The 25000-nt window shown below is 41.1% G+C and overlaps 1 long non-coding RNA gene across 1 annotated transcript in view; it reads right to left on the bottom strand.

Annotated features, from left to right (window-relative positions):
• Nucleotides 1-25000, bottom strand: part of LOC122815415 — a 132263-nt gene that overhangs the window by 8838 nt on the left and 98425 nt on the right. The window lies entirely within an intron of this gene.

Here is a 25000-nt window from a genome sequence, read left to right as displayed (position 1 = left end):
ACAGTTTCATCCTACCAACACTGTAAACCAACTTGCCTTGCATAACATAAAGAAGATAGTATCTATTGAGTGGAACTGTCCACCTAAGTGTGTGTGTGTGTGTGTTTGTGTGTGTGCACGACAGCATGCATACACAAGGTGTCATACATATATGTAATATCATATGCAAATGTAGCTCGTACAAACTGACTACAGAGTATTGCTCACACATCATCTTGCAAATGTAGTACATTATGCACATGGTGTAATGTACAAACTTGACACATGGTATCAGGCAACTGCATAACATCATGCATATATTATATGTGCATTCATGCAATCATGCCCAGACTCGTAATAATTAATAATATTTAGTCTACGTGTGGTATTATTTACATATGTAGTATTATGCAAAAGTTGTGCCAAAACTCTGTTCATGGAGGCATGAAAATGTAGTACTGACTAGGATAGCATGCACAGACCTTGCACATGGTGTGCATGGATGTGTACATATTTAATATCATGTAATCTCTGGTATCCATCAGTACATGTAGTATCATGGACATGTGCTGTATTACAGGTTGTTAGTATGTGTTGTCAGCGTACAGTACCACTTACATGCATCAATAAATAACCTTTATTTGGCATATGTCTGTGGAGAAATGGAGACAATATTGCTTTGTTGTCCTTTGGACCATCTTCAACTCTGAAAAAGTTCAAACACTGCTATAATTATTCCATTAAAATAATTTTTGCAAGCTGAAAAAAAAAAGAAAGCTTTCCTGTCATATACCCTAGGATCTTAACTAGAGATCCTATAAAGGAGTCACTGTCTCACTCTGCACATAGATATGAAATGTATTGAACTCCATCTTGGTTAATACATGGGGAAATGATTGTTACTTAGTGCAAGAACATTTGCTTCCACAACCACTGCATGTATTTCCACACTTTCATAAGATAATTTCCAATTAATTTCTGCTTCCAGCTCCTAACATTACTTATGTTTCGGAGGCAGAGAAGTGTATAAATTGATAAACAAGAAAGAAGATAATAGCAGATGTATTTCTTGAGTAGATTAGCCATTTTTAAGTATCTCATTGGTTGACTGAGATTATATGGCAGCAGCTTTCATTCCATAGCATAATTGTAATATGCAGCATACAATCACTGTAAAACTCTAGACTTGCTTTAGACTGGATGAGGGACAAAACTGTCTGAAGTCATTGAATTCATGTTTTAAGACAGTATAACAACTGTATGGATAGCATGCTCATTTCTGTTATCAAGTTGACAGACTATCAAGGAAAGTAACCATATATAATAATCAGATCTGAATGCTAAGAGGAGGAGGAAGAACATTATCATCAACACAAACATTAGAGGAAGTCAGACCTGTAAAAAGGTTAAGGAAAAAGTACTGGAAATGGGTCATAAATTATATTTTAGATGCATTCACCTTTTACTCATGTAGTGTAAAAATGCTTCAGTGAGCATTTACTGGTAGGGATGCCCCTATCCCCAATGTCCTCTACCTTAATGAGAATGCTGCTTGCATATGTAAACTAACTTTATCTTGGTGATAAAGTACATGTTGATAATGACATATTCTTATCTTAAATGACAGTAAAAATTATTTCACAGAATTATGGAAATAGCTTACTCAAAACACTCTTGTTCTATTTTTCCTTTATCTTTTTAACCTTTGTTAATAATGTGGAAATGAATTAGGAGAAACCAGTCTATATCAGGCTTGACTCGACACCACAGTTAAGGAAAATGACTGACAAATAGTGATGATGACCTAAAAAGTTATACAGTGAAATAAATGTATGGATATGTACTTGCAGGAAGGCAAATATGGCAACTGTAGATCTTAAGAGAATTATGTAGAATTAATTTATAAGATTATAAGATTATATTTATAAGTTACTTGTGCTGAAATTATGGATAAAAATGCATTATTTAAAGACACTTGTAGAAAGTGCATGTGATTGCAAAGGCTGCATATGCGGCCTCAAAGATTATGATCGGGCCTCTCCTGTCATAGTCATCTTGTTATGGGATTGAAAAATGGATGTTCAGAAATTCATCATGAGGGCAGAGTGAAATGAAGCCTAAAGTAAATTTGACATTCATTTTAAGAACATAAAACTACTTGGTTATGATTGTGAAAGCCCAGGTATACTTCTTTGTATCTGTGTAATATGTGGAGCTGTAGCTGTCCTATCATACTACCAGTTATAAACTAGAAAAAAAAACTAGGAGCACAAAGTATTTTTGAAAGCTTTAAGATGAGTATTACTGTCAGACAGACATGGTGATGATCCAGCAGTTTTAAAAGCTGTAAGACTTCACTTTGATGCAATTTCTTTGTGTGGCAATGTGAATTGTATCACAGCTTTGAAAGCTGCTAAAGATTTCTGAAAGTATTTTCTGGTGGTTGTGATGTCATGCATTGTGAGAACACAACACTTCTGAAATGTGTACAAAAAAAGTCGTTGCACATCTTTTTTGTCAATGTGTACCAAGCTTGTCTTTTTGCTTGTTTTGCAGAATAATTACTGTACTTCATTTATTACACCTTCTCTGCACTCGTTGCAAATGTAAAAAATATACTGTAATAACTCTTTTTTTGGAGTAGTTGCATGCAATATATTTCAGTTATCACTGTGTATATCCTTCCCAACTTTTTGTCCTGATTTCCATGACTTTATGCTATCCAGCTAAACACACTGACTCGCATACTGATGTAAAAATGCAATAACTGTGTATCTCCAGTGTTTAGGGAGAAAAGTTCAGGTCAAATGGATGTATTATTCTGGTCATGTGCATACAGTACCCTGGGGTGGTATAATATTATCTGAGAATAACTGTAGCAAACAGGCAGACTTTTTCAAATTCTCTGATTTCATGTTTGAAAATGATACAACACAGCACTGTAGTCAGTACTAGAGTCAAATCAACAAGGTATGAAGTGGTAGAAAAATCTAACCGCAACTGACTAAATATGATTTTTGTCTACTGTAAAATATGCTTTTTTTTCTTTGGTAGATAAATGTTAGCGAACAATTTAAGATTTTGACAGTCACTATGCTATTCCCAGACTCTTAGAAGCTGAGCTAAAAAATAGAGTGGTGTTTTGACTCCCATTTTGTATCTAGTAGACAGGAAAGTAGATTTATTCTACTGCACTTAAAATTGCTTAGCTATTTAAATTAGTTTGATTGGGTTTTTGTCATTTTTCTGCTTTTTACAGTATTCTCTCTAAATGTATAGTTACAGCTAATAACTAAATGGGTTTCACATTTTCAGTACTTTTCAGGTGGTTTATGTGCCATTAAGTGGATTAATCTGTATTGCACTTATTTGCTGTGTTTTAAGTCACTTTTCAAACTTCCAGCAAAGAGACAGTTTTTGCTGGGTATGTGAATCATCTAGTGCTTGTAGTGGATAATCCTAGTAGGGATGATTGTTGCATTTCTGGGAAGATAAACACCATTGGTTAGAGCTTTACCTATTTTTCACTGGTTCTTTAATTTTCTTTTGTTTAATTTATATTGCACAGAGCTGTGCTTAATGCAGAGGGTCTGCAAAATGCACTTCACAGATACTGTTACTTTCAGTTGTAACTGTACCAAATATAACCAAGCTCACCTAAATCCAACCAGTAGACTCTGCTATGTGCAGGTACAGCAAGCTGCACCTAAATACATAATGGGGAAAACTGTGCATCTAGCATCTTAAAACTAGATCGTAGCTTCCCTAGTGGCACTACATTGTACAACTGAGACCGTTGTTACATTTATTCAAATAGGCATACATACATTACTGCGTAGTCCATCCCTTAACTCATTCAAGCCCGCAGTGCTTTTTTTTTGTATACTTCCAGTTAACACCTATAGCTCTTTATAGTGTCCAGACCTTTTATGTGTTTGGCTTCTTAAACTAAATGGCTTACCAGCTAATAACTGGCATATTAGGACAAAAAGTTGTCAACAAACTGGAGCCAAGATTGTTAATCTAGGATGTCCTGCAATTAAGGTATGAATCTTTGCAGTTTATTATAAATATATTCATATTTATGCTCATATTTTCCTAACTGACAGATCTACATGCTATTGAGGGGTATGGTGTGAAATGACATGGTGAGAGACTGGAAAATGAATTGTCAGTGTTTGTTTTCATCACACTATTCTTTAGATGTAGCTAGTTTTAGTAATTATGAAGTAAACATTATTTCTATACATGCTTAATACTTCAAAAGCCAAGTGACTTGAAAACTGTTGTACAACATCAGGTGAAACCTTAGATGCTGTTAAGGAAAACTGCCATTGATATTTGTAAGTTGCACATCATGAGAGATATTCAATGTTGTTTATATAAGTACTTATATAATTAAACCTATGTTTTCATATTACTGTAAATATTTCAGTAAACATGCACTCAGAGAAGTATTTCTTACTGTCTCGTGAAAGCTTATGTCTGGCTAACAGAAGTGATCTAACAGTGTATGTATAGATTGTATAGTTTCCAAGACGTAACGATTTGTTTATGGAAGTTTACCAAAAAATACAATTATAGGCTTGTTTATAGGTTCATAGAACATTAACTAGGCTATTGACCGGAGGGTCTTTACAAGCTTAGCAGTTAAATCCCAGTATAATAGTAGATGAGAGATATCGTCTATGCCCAAGATTTTTTTTAGCAAAGACGACCCATGTCCAGGAGAGAAGCAGGGGCAATCTCTGGCAGAAATGTATGGCTTCCCACCCAGTCCTCAAGGTTGTGCTTAAACAGGGTGATGTAGGTGCTCTGCTGAACATGGATTGGAAGCATATTCCAGAAGAGTGGCAATCTCTGAGAGGTATATATCTCTCTCTCCAGCAGGTCTTATTTATGTCACATGCTAGATTGAGGTCCCTGGAATGGGTGAGACTTATGGATGTACTGCATTTTCATTAGATTTGGGTCAGAGATAGCCTTGTAAGCCAGGGATAAGCCACCTCTAAGTAGTCTATATGCTACTGAGTACAGTGACAGTGACTTCAGTTTGTCTGTATATGACATGTGCTAGAGATCCTGAATTTTCTTAGTAAGCTCTGGGATCTCTTCAGTTGCTGCAGGTGTTTGGTATGGTACACACCAAAGGGAACATTATATTCAATAATAGACCTGAGGAGGGACGAGTACAAGGGAATAATAACTTCTCTTGAGGTGATGCCTTTACTAATCAGGTGAGTGATGTAGAATGCCTTCCTACCCACAGTAGACACACGGTGGTTGAGATCACAATCAACTTGTATTCTCTGGTCTCTCACTACAGAATTGGTACTTAGGGTATTACTGTTTATTTTATAATCAGCAGGGACATTGTTTATACCAAAGGGAATGATGATGCATTTTTTAGCATTTAGTTTGACCATGGCTTTGGCACCAATCCTTGGTCTTGTGCTCGTTATATTATATTTATCGAAAGCCTATGAATATAATTAAAATTGTCACTGTAAAGAATATAGCTTATTGATGCCTTTGCTGGGTATAAAGTATTAGTAGCATCTGTTGCTTGCAAAATATTTACATCTGTTTTCTCAGTTGATTTTTCCGAATATGCTATGTAATGCAAGGATATGTGTAGGCTGCTAGAGGCATGACATTTCTATCCTATTTAGATTCTGTTTTAGTCATTGGTGACTCCATAGTGAGAGGAACAGAATCCTCAGTCATTAGGCTAGACAATAAGAGAGTGCCAGTAAATAGTCTTTGAGGTGCCAAGGTTTCCAACATCTTAAGGGCCCTTAGGACCCTTGTACCAGATAAATATAACTACGACACAGCAGTCATGCACGTGTAGATGAATGACTTGGGTGAAAAATCCTGATGGGATGCTTAGGTACAAAGAAAAGTTAACTGTCTTCAACTATTGGCTAAAAAAGTTGCATCACTTTAGGAGGATCCACTATGTGCCAGCATGGAAGGAGAAGCTTGACAGTCCTACTTGCTTTACAAAAGAATGTTTGCACTTCTCATTCAAAGGCTTTCACATGCTGATGAAAACATTTGCCTCCCACATAATGCCATTTTAGGCAAAGTTTGGTTATTGAACATTTCAGCATAGCAAATGTATTGGTATCAAGCAGGATCAAATTCAGATGGCTTTGCTTACTACCAGAAATCTAAACAACAAGCTGACACTGATGCACTCTGGCATTTGGAAGGCTTTCATATGTGTATAATCACTGAAACCTGTTATAAAAGCCCAGAAAGCACTCACTCCATACCTGTGATTAGTGCCACTCGCACCTTCAGGCTGGTGGCATATCTAACTTTCAGAGATCATCTTGCTTCTAGATAGATGTTCGTCGTCTCCCATTGCTGCAGTCCTGACAAATGGGTACTCCGCTGCCCACCATCGGCCCGAATACCAAAGGGCTAGAACTGGCGTCGGTCACAGGTGCCTGAGACTGACGTAAGCACTTGTCAGTACAAATGCGCATGACCGACGCCATAACCTCAGTCTTTCTTGCCGCATGGTCCTCAGCAGAAGCAGTTTTTGCAAGTGCCGTTCGGCGTTCTGGAACTGTCGGTTTTCGAGTTTCAGACCGGATACCAAGTTGGCTAAGTACCCTGTTGGGAACATTTTTTGTCTTTTTCTTGCCTCAGTATTGCCGGATGTCAGAAAAAGTTAATAACTGTATTTCTTGTGGGAAACAGATTCCTCATAGGGATTACCATTCACTCTGCATTCCTTGTTTAGGGCCTGAGCACGACGTTGTTGGGTGTCGCTTTTGTGCTACTTTTAACAAGCGTACTATTAAACGCCGGTTGGACTGTGCTAGGCTGGTGTTTGGTAAACGTAATTATAACATGCCGTCGGATTCTCCGACGACTGGTTCTTCTAAGAAGCGCAAAGATAAGTCTTTGCGGTCCAAACAGGATGAGGCGTCCACTCTGGACGTCGGTTCTGTGGAACCACTGACTGCTTCAGTGGCTCCTTCTGACAGTTTACCAGTGTGTCTAGGGGAGCCTTTGTTACTGCAGGCAGTGGCTTCTCCTGTGTTAGGCCAGGCTGAGGGTGCTTCTTTGTTGTCAGTGGCTTCCTCCCCTCATAGGGTAGTTAGACCTCCTCCTTCTCAAGGCAAAGGCCGTTCTAAATCTAAGTCTATCCCTGCTGGTGCTAATCCCCAGGGTCCAGCTCCTAGGAAGCACATGTTAAAGATGGCTGAAGATTTGATTACTTTAATTAGGGGTTCCATGCCCCCCCCCTGTGAAGAGGCCCAGGATAGACACAGAGTTGGAGGGTCTGGTTCAGTCTTCCAATGAGTCAGATTCCTCTGTGGAAGAGCTTCAGGATTTCCCTCCCTATTCTGATTCGGAGGCTGAGGACGCTACTCCCTCTGCGTCCCCTCCAGAAGATTTTTCTTTCTCTGAAACTTTGCATTCCATGAGGGAACATTTCCAGTGGGATGGCCAGGATTATTCTGATTCTCGTAAAAGGCTGAGAGAATTCTTGTGTTTACCTCAGCACAGGCCTTTGGCTATTCCCCTGTACTGGATGTTGTTCAGGATGTATTTTCTGAGGCTGCCCTTAACCCAGATTCTCTGCCCCTGCCCCAGTTAAACCAGATAGATACTACAGGGTTCCGGAAGCTCACAAGTACTTGTATAAGAGTCCTAGGGCTGATCCAGAAACTATTTCTCAAGGCCCCAAAGGTGTTAAGGCTTCTGTGGTTAAGAATCCGGTTCCTCTGGACAAGGATGCTAGGGCCCTGGATAGGTGGGGTAAAAACTGTATACCTCTTCTACTTTGGCTATGAGAGCTTTAAATTGTCAATTTCATATGCTCAGGTATCAGAATTATTTGCTAAGTCAATTGAAATGTAAAGTGGATGCTTTGTCTGAAGGTGTTGACTGTAAGGAGCTTCAGGATTTAGTGCATGCTTCAGACCAGGTTGGTAAGCATTCTTTGCAGTGTGGTTTTGATGCTTTACAAGCTCCTTCCAGGGTGGCTGCTACTAGTTCTGTTGTTCGCAGACATGCCTGGCTTAGAGATCAGTCCTTGTCAGAGCATGTTAAGGCTCGCATTATGGATGCTCCTTTGCAATCTGATGTTCTTTTTGGCCCTCCAGTGGAATCAGTTTTGAAAAAAATGGAGGAAAAAGCTAAGTCTATGCAGACGGTAAAGGACTTCTTACAGGTTCAGCCCCCTAAGTTCAGTAGGAATTGGCCTGCTAGGGGATGGTCTTTTCCCTCTTCGGATTTTCATTCTAGGGGCAGGTCGAGGTGGTAGAGGTAGGGCTTCCTCTCAGGGCCCTGTTACTTCTAGGCCTTTGAATTCTTTTACCCCTTCTGCTGGGGTGGGCAGGGGTCAGTCCTTTCGGAAGCAGTCCCAATGACCTGTGTCTTCAGCTGCCGGACTCTGCTTTGCTGGCAGCTCCTCTAGGAGGAAAACTGGGACTTTTCAAAGGAATTGGCATTTGGTTACCCAGGACAAATGGGTATTGGACATTATAACTCGAGGCTACAAGTTTTATTTTCACACATTCCCTCCTTTCAAAGGTATGCCGGATGTGCCTCATCAGCAAAGGCTGGAAGCAGGCACAGATTTTTTCTCTGCTCGGTTGGGAGCAATACAGGCAGTTCCTTCTGTGGACAGAGGCACAGGGTTTTATTCCGTCTTTTCTTAGTGCCAAAGAAGGGAAATACTTGGAGGCCCATTCTGGATTTATCCATTCTAAACACCTTTCTGGAAATTCCGAAATTCAAGATGTTGACACTGCAGCAGCTGTTGCCTATGCTAGGCAGAGATCACTGGATGGTGACTTTGGATCTCAAGGAGGCCTATCTTCACATTCCTATCAGGCCCAGTTGCAGGAAATTCCTGAGGTTTCGGACTGGGAATTTGCATTATCAGTTCTCTGCATTGCCCTTTGGCTTATCTACTGCCCAGGGTATTCACAAAGTCCTGGCTCCAGTAATAGCTTTTCTCCGGCTAAGGGGAATTCAAATTTATCCTTATCTGGATGATTGTTTGATACTGGCTCAGGGCAAGCACAAACTTCTTCGACATCTGCAGTATGTGATGACAGTTTTCAGATGCCTAGGGTATTCTGTGAACGAAATAAAGTCCAGTCTAGTACCCTCACAGGAGATGTGTTTTCTGGGTGTGAGACTGAATACAGCTACTCAGATGGCATCTCTTACCCCGGACAAACAAAGAAATCTTCACCTATACTTCCAACAGCTATCCGTAATGTCCAGGCTGACTGCAAGGACAGTCCTTCAAGCCTTGGGGTTCATGGCATCTTGCATTCTAGTACTTCCCAATGCCAAACTGCATATGAGGAAGCTACAGTGGTATCTCAAAAGCGTTTGGACTCAACACAGCCACGATTTGGATACTGTCATTCGGATTCTACCTTGCATTCAGAAAGAATTTGTGTGGTGGGCTCAGGAATGTCACCTAAACAAGGGACTCTCTGTGACCCAACCGGAGGCAAGTCAGATATTAACGACAGACGCCTCGGAGTCAGCCTGGGGAGCTCATTTCAAAGGAAAATGGATTCAAGACCTTTGGCCCCCGGAGCTGCTACACTTGCATATCAACATGAAGGAGATGCTGGCAGTTCAATTTGCATTGTAAGCATTCAAGGATCTACTTCGACCGGGACTGGTGTTGATTCGCACAGACAACACAACTGTCATGTGGTACATCAACAAGCAGGGGGGAACTCATTCTTACCCTCTTTGCAGACAAGCAATGCTGTTATGGGAAACTGCTTTGGATCTGCACATCACTCTTCGAGCACAGTTTCTGTCAGGAGCACAAAATTCGTTAGCAGATGTTCTGAGCAGACAGATGGTGGATCCTCACGAATGGAAGTTGGACCCTCAGGTATTTCGTCAGTTGACCATGGCTTGGGGAACTCCAGACATAGATCTGTTCGCTTCTCCTCTGAATTCCCAACTACCTCTGTTTTGCACAAGGCTGTTTCATCCAAAAGCCTGGAAAATAGATGCACTATCCTTCAGTTGGAGCAACCTTCACGTGTATGCCTTTCCTCCTCTGCCTCTTCTTCCAAAGGTCCTGTTGAAAGTCAGGAGGGACAAACCTTGCATGATCCTTATAGCGCCGGATTGGCCTCGTCAACATTGGTACCCTCTGCTGAGGAGCCTAATTCATGGGACACCTTGGCCATTACCACGGATTCCTCACTTATTGTCTCAAGAAAACAATCATTTTCTCAATGTCAGGGTGCAATCCCTACACCTGACAGCCTAGCATTCAGTTTTAGAGGATGAGGGCCTTCAGCTCCCTCAACAAGTTTTGGATGTCCTTTTGGAAGCCAGGCGTCCTAGTACTCGAAAAGTTTATGCTGATAAATGGAAGAGATTTTTTCTTTGGAGTTCAGCTAAAGGCCTTGATGTCACGTTGCCTAATTTGAGTTGTACTTTGCAATATTTGACTATGTTACTGAACAAGGGTTTGTCCTTCTCTTCTATAAAAGTGCATGCTGCAGCTATTTCTGCTCACTATGATGGTGATCCTCCTTTATTTTCACATCCTTTGCTTAAACAGTTTCTTAGAGGGGCAAAGAATATAAGACCCCCACAAAGGGCTCCTACTCCTGCCTGGGATCTTAATTTTGTTTTGGAAAAGCTGACTCTGCCTCCTTTTGAACCTGCAGCTACGGCTGAATTGAAGTTGTTGTCCTGGAAGACTGCTTTTTTTATTGGCTGTTACTTCTGCTAGAAGGGTATCTGAATTACAGGCTCTCATGGCAGTGGAACCTTTTCTGATTTTTCACCAGGACAGAGTTTCCTTGCGTACTAATCCTACTTTTCTGCCTAAGGTAGTTTCTAATGTGGCATTGAACCAGTCTATACATTTGCCTACTTTTTATGCTAACCCCCAAAATGAAGGGGAAAGAGTTTTGCATTCTTTGGATGTGCATAGGCAGTTACGGTATTATTTGTTCAGAACCAATGAGTTCCGGAGATCTCAACAGTTATTTGTTTCGTTTGCTGTGGCTTCAAGTGGGAAAGCTGTCTCGAAACAAACTATTTCCAAGTGGATCGGCCATTGTATTGCTTTTTGTTACTTTCATCATGGTAAGGAGGTTCCAGTTGGGATCAGGCCTCATTCTACTAGGGCTACGGCCACCTCTACTGCTTTTTTGAGAGGGGTAGCTACTAAAGACATTCTAGAGGCAGCTACTTGGAGTTCTGTACATACCTTTAGAAAGCATTTGCCTCTTTATTCTAGGTCTAGGGCTGGGTTTGCCACTGCAGTCTTACAGGGCATGTCTGCAGCTCCTCCTGCTATTTAGTTGGCCAGCCCCCCTTTTTTCCGTTGCTCTGGGATTCTACCCATTTGTCAGGACTGCAGCAATGGGAGACGACGAACATAGTACAGTTTTGTACCTACCATAAATGTAGATGTTCGAGGATCTCCATTGCTGCAGTCCTATTTTCCCTCCCTCCTTCCCCCTTTTTCGTTTTAGATTGGGGTTTTTTGGGTGGTGTTTTCTTTTTTGCATTCTGACGTCTGAGGCAAGAAAGACTGAGGTTATGGCGTCGGTCATGCGCATTTGTACTGACAAGTGCTTACGTCAGTCTCAGGCGCCCGTGACCGACACCGGTTCTAGCCCTTTGGTATTCGGGCCAATGGTGGGCAGCGGAGTACCCATTTGTCAGGACTGCAGCAATGGAGATCCTCGAACATCTACATTTATGGTAGGTACAAAACTGTACTATTCTTAGAGACCCAAAAAAATGATCTTATTAATCTCCAAGTCACACTAAATGAAATCAGCTCTGTTTATCACCTATTAGAGGACCATTTCCATGGCCTCAGAAGTCAATGTCAGTTTCCTAAATGTCACGTATGAATTCCTCATAAATAAGAACTCCATCATTCTGTGGGGAGATTAACTTCCAGTAAATTGACTGGAGTACCTACACCACCAAAATAGGATATACCCAATAAGTAAAAATGCACTGGACCAGATAGTTGTTACCCTAACTAAAGGACAAAATATTCTTGACCCAGTACTTAACAAATGTAATGTTATCATGCACATCTCCCCTAGTAACCACCCCCATCAAGTCAGACAAAAAGCTAGTAACCTTTTCTCTCAAACTATCTAACCCCCTGAAACCAATATAGCAGAATTCAAAGATGCCAAGCAGAACAATCTCCTCGGATTCTATCATGGAGTCTCAAATTTCAGTTATAACAACATCACCTCAGCAGATTGATTCACCAAGGAGTTTTATACCCACATAAATGTATAGCATAGGCAGCTTTATGCAGATCCAAATATAATGGGGAATTTAAAAGAAAACCATTATGGTGGTGTCCTGCTGTAAAAAAAAATCTGCACTAAAAGGGAAAAAAATCATTAGAGTATTCAGCAGATCTGAAGATCCCACTGAAGGAATACATTAGGAATTCTGGAAGAATTCTTTGAAAGCATTGCTATTTTTAATGTTTTTTTTTTCTTTTTCATAGAGCAAAATTGATTACAAGAATGTGCGAGTCCACTTGCATGATATATAAACTTCTCCTGGCAGTTGCCCAGATTCCAAAATACAATTCAAGGTCCTGACTACTAGAAAATATTAATCCAACAACTGGCCCAACCCATTACCAGGATTCACAACAGCTAAGGAAATGAAAATTATAACACAGTTTGCCAGTAATGCTAGTAATGTAGTATGATATGTTCTATACACAATTTTAGTAATACTAAGCTCCTGCAGTATTTATTTATTTAGTTATTTATTGTCATTTGTTAACTGGGTTGTTCCAGCTGAGCCAAATGGCCTGTTTTCAGTGGAGACCTGAGGAGAAAACCTCCAATTCCAATTACAAACATTCAAAAAAGAACTTAAATAAGAATAACAATTTATACAATAAGAGGAGACCAGATTACTCCAATTGCAATTACAACATTCAAAATGGTAATTACATGACAATGACAATTTATACAAGAAAAGATGTTAACACAAATATAAGGTTTTGTACAAGATTTCTTATTGTACAAGTACAATAGGTCACTAAACCAACAGTTCAAACTGCCACATTCTGTTATCTCATTAGTGTCTCAGTTTTGTACATGTGCATTACTGGGTCTCCCCTTCAGTATATTGTTTTCTGTGTTCCTCTATTCTTCTATTAATCCAATTATGTTATCAGTTCCTGGGGTCACGGTCATTTTCCAAACACTTGTTGCTGACTTTTTTCCTATAATAAATTAGTGCCACCAGTAGTCTAGTTTCCCTTGGAAATAATGCATTTTGTTTTCTGCAGTTTAGTAGATAACTAGTCTTAGCCATCTGCCAACCTATTTTAGCAAGTTTCTGTTTCAACTCCTGTAAAGCTTGTCTGAAATCTTTGTGTGAGGCGAGCCCAAAAAATATGGCTTGAAGTACCTAGCCGGCCCATAGTTCATCTTCAGCATTGATTATGTACATAATCATACATTTTGCTCAGTTTTTCTGGTGTATAAAAGTATTTATACAGGCATTTCCATCCAAAAGTTTTAAATTTCCACAACTTGGTTGAAATTTTGGTGCCATATAAATCTCCCTCTGGTTTTACTTAGCGATCTCCTCCTCAAACCCTCTTACCATTCTTCTAAGTCCTTAGCCCTCTCCGAATACATATCCTTTATTAGAGCCTTATACATTTGTATAGTGATTCTTTTGTTATCAGCTTCCATTGATCTTGATTCTACTAATATCTTGATAATTTCTGGGTGGATTGCCTCTTTCCTTCCCATGTCTGCCAAATAGTCTTTTAGTATTTGATAGAGCCCTTTTTACATGATCAATTCAATCCCTTTTAATTGAAATTCAGTTCAAACATCCTCCACCTTTAACCTCTTTTGTTCCCTTTTAAGCTGGTTTCAAAAGTATAATATTCCTGTTACCCAATCAACATTTTTCAAAGACAACCCTAATAGCTGAAACCTGATGCTTGTCAAAACCTATGGATTCCAGCTCACCCCCCCCCCCCTGCTGAATGTATGTCTTCTTTTTAGGGAACACTGCTAATGTATTTAGTATTTTACCTAATACATTTTGAGAATATCCTTTTCTTCTGTATTGGGTCCATATTTTTTTTTCTTACTAATTCTGGATGCCTTGCCTGTCATCTCATCATCTCTTTCCAGTTTGCTTCATAATGTGGATTTTGTAGATAGTAAATTGCTTTCAGTTGTACTGTCCTAAAATTTTCTGGAAACTGCTAAGTCTCCTTCTTCAAATGGTAAAGTTAAGTAACCTACTCTTGATTTTTCCCCCCATATGTATCTTCAGACTACTTTTCTGAGAACATTCCAGTATTTTTTCTGGATCTATGTTGAAAGCCTGCCCTACAAATAACAAGAGAATCACAAACATTTTTATTGTCTGAATCCTTATATCAATATCACTTGATAATGTTGTTCATTTTCTCAGTGAAAGCATTAATTCCCTTTTGCTTCTTCCTAGGTCCTTCTGGGCTGCTTATCAAGGTCTCTTGTTAGCTATATATATATCCCTAAATATTTCATCTTAGAATGACCTCACATTTAAGGGAATTCTTGCATAAGAGACCACGAAAGCTGATGATTTATAGAAAGTGTTTTAGGTTTATTTTCATTTATTTTATATTCCGATATGCTTGCAATTTTTTTTAGGATTTGAAACACTTTAGATATATCCTCATTTGGATTTGCTGAGTATAATATAGTATAATCAGTGGAAAGAGCTGTTTTTTGTTTTTTCATGCCAGAGCCATTCCTTGATCCAAGACCTTCTGGATTTCTGAGCCAAAGGTTCTATGTAAATAATGAACAGTAGGGAAGTGAGTTGGCATCTCTAACTTTTGCCTCTGTCAGTGTGAATCTCCTGGGATAATCTGACATTTACCTTTATGCATGCCTTTTACTCCTTATATATTTTCTGAAGTAGTAAAATGAAATCTAAGGGGATGTTTTCTTGGAAAACTCCCCATAAATAATTACATTGCACTCTGTCAAATGTTTTTACTGCATCTAATGACATCAACACCAATTGCTTTCTATCAAATTTAGCCTGACTATGGGTTAAGAGTTCTCAGAATATTGTCACTTGTTTGCCTTTCATTTGCAAATCCACACTGATCCTTATCAATTAACTTTGGTAAGATCTCCTCTAATCTATCTGCTGAAATGGCAATAAATATTTTATAATCATGGTTTAAAACTGTAATTGGTCTGTAGGACTCGAGAAGATTAGGATCTTTACCATCTTTCAAAATTACTGAAATAACAGCACTACATCATGAATTAGCTATTTTTTGTTGTAGAATGAGATTAAACAGTCTATGCCACAAGAGCAGTTTGTCTTCCATTAATTACTTACAACTTTCTATTGGAAGCCCATGTATACCTACTGAGTTGCCTAACACTTTGCTATTTGTGTCTCTACATCAAGAATTGATATTGCACTGATTTAATCTTTTTCATGCTGTTAGTTTTGGCAAGTTCGGGTCATTTACAAAATGTCCCAATTCTAACCTATCACTGCTTTGAGGTGATGCAGCATATAGAGAATTATAATATTATTGCAAAATTTCTTGTATCTCAAACCAATCAGTAATTATTTTCCCTTGCTTAGTACCCCTAATTTTTTCATTGTTTGAGCCTAGTTGCCAAATACTTTTGAAATTTATATATGTTTTCACAGTCCCACATTTTTAAGATCCTCCTATGCCTCCCAATTCTTTTCTTTTATCTGCTCTTTCAATACCTCTTCTAAATTATCTAACTCTGATTATTTATTACAGTTTAAACACTCTTCCTTACTCTGAAATTTCTGGACAGTTTCTAAATTATTAAAAATATTACTGTTTCCCTGTTCATTTAGTGTAATCAGATTCCTGGACCTTAGTCCAGATCTCATGTTTTATATTATCTGCCACATATCCAGTGTGCTCTATTCAGAGTATCCCATTTCCATCAGGTCTGTACAGACTTGCTGCAGATAGTATATTTTGTGTTTCTTTCTTACCACTTGGTGCCTAGCCTCCAATGTGTTGCACCCACACTTGATCACAGTTCCCTAATTTCTGCCTCAAGTTGAGCATGGTCTGAATATAAAGTTAGAGTTAGCATCCTTTTAACAAGATACTCATGTTCTTTCATTATATGTAATCTATCTAGCCTGGATCTTCTTCTCTTTCTTGCAGACATATATGTATTACTTCTGTTTCCCTGGGGACTCTACTACATCTTTCAAGCCACAGCATTTCATTAGGGATTTAAAAAAAAATCCTTCTGCTGTTAAACACAGCAGTTGGAGATCCCCTGTAACATCCACATTATTTATCACTGTGTTCTAGTCTCCTGCAATAAGAGTGATGCCCTGGCTAAATTTAACTGCATCTGATATAATGCTGCTCTTCAATCTAGTCTGCATATTAGGGGGGGGGGCATAAATATTTGCTATAGCTACTTTTATACCTTTCCAGATTCCTTTAATTAGGAAAAATCTCTACTGTTGGTCTAACCTGATCCTCTCAATGTATAGTTAAGCCTGCTTGGTTAGAAGGGTAATGACCCCTCTTATCATACCATTTACAGCACTAGAAACATCTTTTTAAAGGTTACTCTGTATGTTCTTGATTGGTCAAATGTGTCTCCTGTTGTAGGATAATGTTTGCCTTAATGTATTTGAGTACATTCTCACATTTTGACATCTAGTGGACCATTACCATTCTAAGAAATGAAAGACAGCATCATATCTTACCAGCAAAGAGTTCTGAGATTGTGTTTGCCTTCTTTTAGCTTCCAGTGAACTTATCTCCATTATAAATTTCACATTATACTGATAAATTGCCTGTGAATTAATTTGGCTGTCGTATCATGGTAGTAATCCATGCACAAAACAAAACCTTGGCTGGGATTCAATAAAGCTTACACAGAGCGATTCTCCGTGTCTGAATAGTGTAGCAGCTATAGCATGAGATATGTCTGCTGAGCGATCCAGTAAACAATGCTGCGGGCGTGCAAGAGCCTCCCAGCACTACTCTGACACTGGCACCATGGAATAATGCTAATCACCTCATTTGCTGGTTACAACTATGCAAATTAGGTGAATTAGCAATTCAGCAAGCAGACCGTATCTGTGTTAGAGCTGTGTCCACTGCAGAAATGTATTCGGTTACTGTGTACATTTCTGCAAAAATCAAAACGGGGGCATGACATCTCAAAGTAAAGCATGTATTATGAGTATTAGGCATGTTAATGGCCAAATATGGCCATTGTCATGCAAAACTGTTTCAAAATTATAAAAATCAAAGTTAATTTTTTTTGGCTGAGTTCAGATGTTTAAGTGGACCGCAGTGGCAAGCAAACGAGATCATTCAGAAAATTAAAAAAAAATGTAAAAAGGCAATTTTATGTGAAAGATAAATTTTGCCATTATAGTGGGAAGCATGCAGAACCAAAACAATTGCAGGTAACAGTGGTAGCTAAGGACATAGGCTCTGGAGTAGGGGGGTAACTATGGTCTAAGGCAGTGGGGTATGCAAATGAGCTAAATTTATTGAATAGCAAAATGGGAGACCATATCCGCGTACACCTAACTGTGTAGGAGCTATAATGTGGTGGTGTAAGCAGGAGAAGCAGCTGACATGAAAAGGGGGAGTGTCATGCTTGGTGTAAGCACATTGGAGCTCTGCAGCTCCTAACTGCACTCAGCTAAGCACAGCTAAGAAAGGGGGGATGTCTGAGGCTGCTTAGCTGTGCTTAGCTCTTTCAAGAAATGAGGAGCTTGTTCATGTCCAAGGGAGGGCCTTTTCTGCTCAGCAATGTTTACACTTGCTAAAACAGTTTGCATGGCATGCCATGAGGCTTAAACAGAATGAATAAAAAAAAGAAATAAAACCAAAAGGAAATAGCAGAAGTGTTTACATTTGAGCAGTGGGTTTGCACAGTGAGCCACAGGGCTTAGAAGGGGCAGAAATGGGAAGAAAAAAAAAAGAAAATAGCAGAATAAAGGCACTCATGTACAAATAATATAGCTGGCAAGTGGAATGTATCAGTCAGCCAATCACACAGGCAACATCTGCAGAACACCAGTATACAAGGAGAAGGTCACTGTAAGCTGCCTGTCTGGTGCCAGGATCCGCCACATAACGCAAGCACTCAGGTCATTTCAAAGCAAGTAAAAGTATGACTCTGTCATTGTCCATGCTGGTGTGAATGACCTGAGTCGTATCTCCCTGGACTACATGAAAAGAGACATAGAGGAGCTCTCTGACCATGTAGCCCAGGCTGGTATGACCCTGAGCTTGAGTAACATCTTGCCGTCACCAAGAATGATGCCACAGTATAAAGACAAAATGGTCAGTTTCAACAATTGGCTAAAGTATTGGTGTCATTCAAAGGGGATCCAGTGTCTGTCAGGCTGGGATGACATGCTCGACAAGCCACGTTGCTTCACTAGGGACTGCTTGCACCTGTCACCCTTAGACTTTCGTATACTGGCCAAGGCTCTTGCCACCCCCATAGTGCCTTTTTTAGGCAAGGCTCAAAGGACAAACCCACTTCCATAGACATCCCAAGGATAAAAAAACTAAAGGTAATGCTACTCAATGCTAGAAGTCTAAACTTCAAGATGCATGCACTCGAGGCTCTCCTCAGTATGGAGAAAATTGATGTCTGTGCAGTAACAGAAACCTGGTTCAAGGCTCCTGAGAGCACCCCAGCACTACCAGGTTATAACTCATACCATGCATTTCAGCCCCAAAACTCGGACCGAAGTACAAAAGGAGGGGGAGTATCTATATTCATCATAGATACCTACACCTCCAGGTTAGTGGCACTGCACGAAGCATCGGAAACCATCCATGTGCAACTAACAGTGGGCAAAACTGCCTTTCAGTTTGTACCCTGCTACAGAACACCCTCCCTGTTACAGGAACCCCACTTGGCATTCCTGAGAACACTGGAGAATATGAAGGTCTCTCCAAACACTATGTTATTGGGTGACTTCAACTACCCAGACATTGACTGGGAAAACTACTCAAGCTCAAACACCCTCGCCCAACAGTTCCTTGAATTTATAAACTCTAATGCAATGGAACAACTGGTCACCACTCCCACAAGAGGGAACAACATATTGGACCTGGTCATCACCAACATAGGGACTCTATGTTCCACACCAGAGGTAAACCCCTCATTGGTAAGATCAGACCATAAACAAATTTCCCTGAACATCGATATCCCACCCCCACCCCAGCCAAGGAAATCACTGTAAAGAATTTTTCAAAAGCCAACTTTGCACTTCTCAAGACTGAGGTGGAATCCTTCAAAACCCCTGGGCCAGAGGATAATACAGCCCAATCTGCAGAATCCTCTACAAATGCATTCTATGAGCACCTGCAGGAATGCATGGATCGTGCTATCCCAAATAAAACCAAGACTCACTCCTCCAAAAACAGGAGACTGGTCTGGTGGACTCCGGCCATAAATAAGCTATACAACAGAAGGAGGAAGCTACTACATGACAGAGCAAAATCCCAAAAAGGGAAGGCATCTCTGATCAGTATTAGCAAGAAACTTCGATCCCTCATAAAATCATCAAAGGTCAGTTTTGAAAGAAAAATTTCCCTAGACACTAAAGATAATCACAAGGCCTTCTTTAGTTATATCAGGAACATGGGCGGAAACTCCCAGATATGCTCTGAATTGTTGCATAACGGTTCAACCTACAGACATAGCCAACATCCTGGCAAACAGATTCAGCTCAAACTTCTCCCCCCCTTCCCCCCCAAAGGAGCAAATGCCTATCCCAACTGAAAGTAATCTCCTTGAGATCACAGATGCACAGATGAAAGCTGCCCTCTCCAAAGCAAAAAACACAGCATCTATGGGACTGGACAGTGTCCCAGGCTGTGTCTTACATGAGCTCCAAGAAGAACTGAACCCTCACATTAAGTCACTGTTCAAACTTAGCCTTACTACAGGATATGTACCCAAAGAATGGCGTACAGCTACAGTGGTCCCACTCCACAAAGGTGGTGCCACAACAGACCCCGGAAACTATTGCCCCATAAGCCTGACTAGTCTGGTCTGTAAAGCTATGGAGCATATTATCATGGAACTCATAAACAAAGACATTGGGAGCCTCAAGACACTGGACCCTACCCAATTCGGCTTTGTTAAGGGCAGATCTTGCCTCTTAAACCTAGTTGATTTCTTTGAAACAGTTACCAAAGCCATAGATGAGGGCAAGGTAGTCCACACAGCCTACCTGGACCTCACAAAAGCCTTCGACACAATACCTCACTCAGGCATCATAAATAAGCTTACCAGCTTAAATATCAACCCCTATATCACAAGATGGGTTGCAAACTGGCTCAGAGATAGAACCCACATTGTCAGAATCACAGGTGCCATGTCCGAATCCAAACCAGTTACAAGTGGCATCCCACAGGGCTCAGTTCTGGGACCTCTCTTGTTCGGTATATACTTCTCTGAGGTTCAGGCTAACACGGGGGGATTATGGCTGACAAAGTTCGCAGATGACTGCAAACTGGGGGCCATAATCGAATCTCCAGCTGACACAAGCATCCTCCAAAAGGGTCTCACAGAGACGGATGCTTGGTGCCAGAGCCACGGCCTCAAGCTAAATGCTAAAAAGTGCATAGTCATCCCCTTTGGGAAAAACAAGGTGCCCACAAATTACCACATAGGTGGTAATCCATTAAGTACGGAAGAAGTAATTTGAGATTTGGGGACCAACGTAGATAGTAATCTCTCCTTTGATAATTACATTGCCAAAGTGGTTAGAAAGACTTTTTATATAGCCTACCTTATCACGAAAGGGTTCACATCTAGATCAAGAGGTCATTGTGCCCCTCTACTCATCACTCATCAGGCCCATAATTGAATACAATGCCCCTTTTGGGATGTACCTTACCCAACACCTGCAGCAACTGGAGAGACCCCAAAAGTGCCTCACCAAGAGGATCATGGGCTACAAACAGATGTCCTATGCAGCTCGACTAAAGAAACTCCAGCTCTACTCAGTTGCTTACCGCCTACTCAGAGGCGATCTATGCCTGATGTACAAAGCCATGTCTAACCCAGAATTAATGGACATGCTCCTCCTCATAAAATCCAAGTCCCTTAGAGCTACACGCTCCAGAGACCTAAACCTCAGCACAAAAATAAATAGGACATGCTGGAGGGACAGATTCATTTCCCAGAGGCTCCTCTCACTCTGGAATAGAATCCTAATTCATGTTAGACATAGCCCCTCGCTGACCCTCTTCAAGCAAAATCTGGACGCGTGGATGGGAAATCGCAAATTCACCCCTGGGATCTCTTCTGTGTCCCTGCTAGACAGAGGCACAGTAAACTCATCTTAAAAGGGCACATATGTTTCCCCAGCACCCCTGAGGAGAGGACCAGCAATATACATCTCTTCTACCATGTAGCAGACGACCCAGAGATAGTGGGTGCCATAAACTGAATGCACATCCACATCAAGGCACCACCCAGTGAAGAGGGTAGAGTCTGTGTCAACCACAAGGGCTATCACTCCATCAACTGTCAGGTCATGTGCAATGTCTAGGGCATTGTCATGAATGTGTGTGTTGGCAGCCCTGGTAGTTATCATGACTCCCACATCTGGCATACCTTACAGCTGTACCTGGTATTTGCCAGGGAGGACATCATGTATGGCCATCTGGTGGGGGATGCTGGCTATGCACTGGAGCCATGGATGATGACACCCATCAGAAATGCACACAGACACACACACACTCACACACACACACACACACACACACACACACACACACACACACACACACACACACACACACACACACACACACACTGAAGTCATAATAAGGCACACGCACAAACCAGGAACATTGTAGAGTGTGTTTAGGATTCTCAAGTCACGGTTCCGCTGCCTCAACATATCTGTTGGAGCCCTGCAGTACTCTCCAGCCACATGTGCATGCATGTTCATAGTATGTGCCGTGCTACACAATTTGATCCTGCAGAAACAGCTGCAGCAAGAACATCACAGGGGAGGGCCACACAGCCCCCCACCATTGCCAAGGTCCCACAGGCACAGGGGTCTTGGAGGATAAACCCCCTAAACTGCTCCTGTAGGCAGACGGAGGTGTGCCCAGTATGCCCAGGCCTTGGCAAATAGGCAACACATAGCACACACACTGACACTTCAGGCACCCAGGGACTGACATCTCTCTCTCTGACTTGCACACACAGTAAAATGAATGCCACACACATCACACTACCTGTACCTTATCCATGTATAGGCTGTGTACTGCGTTATTCCGACAAAGCCAGCCCTCAAGAACTGTCCTCACAACTGCTACAGGCACAAGGCAAGTCAATCTTTTTAACAATAAATGGAGTAGTATGTTCTGGTAGCATAGCTATGGTATTGCTGCATGCATGCAAGGGAATGAGGTGGTCTACTGGGATAGCAGCAGAAAAACGACAGCTATGTGGGACAACAGGAAATGTCCTCACAATATTTGCTTCCCCATAGTATGCAGTAGACCCTAGGTGACAAATCTCACTGCAGTATATGTGGGGGGGCTAACTAACTTGGGGGGTCATAGGTCACATGCATGGATGTCAATGTTGGGGTCCCATACTCACCCCTCAGCCTCACCCAGCAAGTCAGCCATAGAAAACCATAAAGAAATTGTCTGTCAAAGGCCCACAGATGGGGACAATAATGAAATATTCCCATACAGACTTGCACAGTGATATCACAGCAGGTCTTGCAGTTGCATTAAGGCTCTGAAGAGTAAGAAGTCTGAAACCCAAATGTCTGCCATTACAATCTAACCTGTGGTCTTTAGTGATATGTCTGCATTCTCCAAGACAGGTACAGTACTATGCTAAATTGAACCAAAATGTAAAGCCAACATGAGCACAGTCTGTACAAATGTGTACAGCTGAAAGGTGTGCCCCTCCACCCCACACCCATGTTCCCATAGAAATGCAGTAACATTAAAGTTTGTAGGGTATTAGCAGAATAGCACACATTCACAGGGCTGTCATAATCAACTTGAAAACTTGTTGCATATCCAAAATATGCAGGGGTCAATGAGCTATGTATATGTGTGGTTAATACTGTCAGTATGTGGCCAGCACTTACTCCTGGCTGTTGTGTCTTAGTGGCCTAGGTACAGTACTGTGGTTGACAGGGTCCATGTTCCAAAAACTGCAGTGCCAACTATTTTGCATGTCAACTACACCTACGGTAGGAGTTGTACACACTGTGCAGATGTCAGTATCTGTTACTGCAGGAAAGCTGGACGGGTCCACACACATGGACAGTACACAGCTCAAAGTAACCTACACAGTGCCTAGCATACCTCTCAACTGTACAGACTTTTTGCAGAATGTCCAGAGGTTTGCATCATATTTATGGTCTGTTTATCATTAAATTGTGTTTTTTCTGGCAAATCATTGGCATATCACAAAAGAATAAAGTCAGAAAATAATGACAGATTGTAGTTTCAGACTTCATACCCTTTAGGAAAATGCATGCTAATGCAAAACCTGTTATTGTATCACCATTCTAGGTTTGTAAGGCCAATAGTTAACAATGGTTCCTATATTTAGGCCTTTGTCCAGATGTCTGCCTCTAAAAAGTTGGGAGGTATAGTGCCTAGTAGGACAACGGGTACCTGAAGGTCAGTGTACTACCAGGTTATAAAAGGCTGCCACCTTACTGTGGCAACACTGACAACATGTCACTGGCCAACAGCCATACCCCTGGAATGACAGGTTGTCACACAAGGAGCACACATATGCCTTGTATATCTGTTCTGCTTTCCTAACATTGCAATCACTTGCCAACCATTTGCAAAACAAGAAAGGGTCATGTCAAAACATCAGCGGCAGACAGTGGAGAAGCAGATGTCATAACCATAAGAGAAAGCAAGCAAATACCAAACTGGTCTCCCAACTATCTGTGTTTGGCAGAACAGTATTAACACCCTGTCCCCATGTGTGGGCCTTTGTCTGGCTGTCATATATGGGCCTGTCCAGATATTGGTCTGTGACGGTTTGACAGCTAGGCCAACATATGTAGCCTCATAATAACATATAGTAACACAAACCATCTTGAGTCCCACAGCAAATGTAGTGGTGCAGTGATGAACAACCTGCTAAATAGGTACCTCAGAAGTGTGAAGTCCATAACCTTGTGTGTGATGTTCTGGCATTTACCCCGCTCACACCAGAATTACAAATACATAACAGCAGCCACTGTGGGCAAAGCCTGTGACTGGACTATAGAAGGACAAAGAGACACACATAAGGGGAAGGGGAACCACTGGCCAGACAAATGGAGAATGTGCACACCAGAACAAATTGTGCAGTAACATAGGTGCCATGCAGTGTATGGAATCAGTAAACATCACCTGCAAATACACAACACACACTCATGTAAGTGGAGGTCCGCAACATAACAAAAACTCAAAGGACACCTCAGAGACAAAAACACATGAGAACTCTAAAAACCTACACACCACTGATCATGCATAGTCCACACACCAGGGTCTTGCAAACACTAAGGCCTTACCGTACACCCAACATATTACTCATAGAAGACTCTACTGGGACAGACACAGATGTGCCTCTCACCAGGCAGGATAAGGGGAAGTCACGGTCACTTGTTTGTCAGGTGCCATAATCTGCTGTATCACACATGCACTCTGACCCCACAACAGGTACAGGTATCACTCCGACCTGGTCCATGACGGTGTGAACTATGTCAGATGTACCTCCCTGGCCTATAGGAAGACATACATGATTCAGCTTGCTGAATGTGTCCATGCAGGTCTTTCCCTAGCCTGAAGCAGCAGTCTGCCGTCACCCAGAATGATGGCTCAATACAAACAGAAAATGATTGTCTGTAACACTTGGCTCACTTACTGGTGTCATCCCAGGAGGATCTACTGCCTGGCAACATATGATCGACA

This window comes from Protopterus annectens, chromosome 11.part0, assembly GCF_019279795.1.
Source record: "Protopterus annectens isolate FY-2018-M chromosome 11.part0, PAN1.0, whole genome shotgun sequence".
In the NCBI taxonomy this organism is placed as follows: Eukaryota; Metazoa; Chordata; order Ceratodontiformes; family Protopteridae; genus Protopterus; species Protopterus annectens.
Note: the sequence above shows the minus strand (reverse complement) of the source record. Positions and strands in the feature narration are given on the sequence as shown.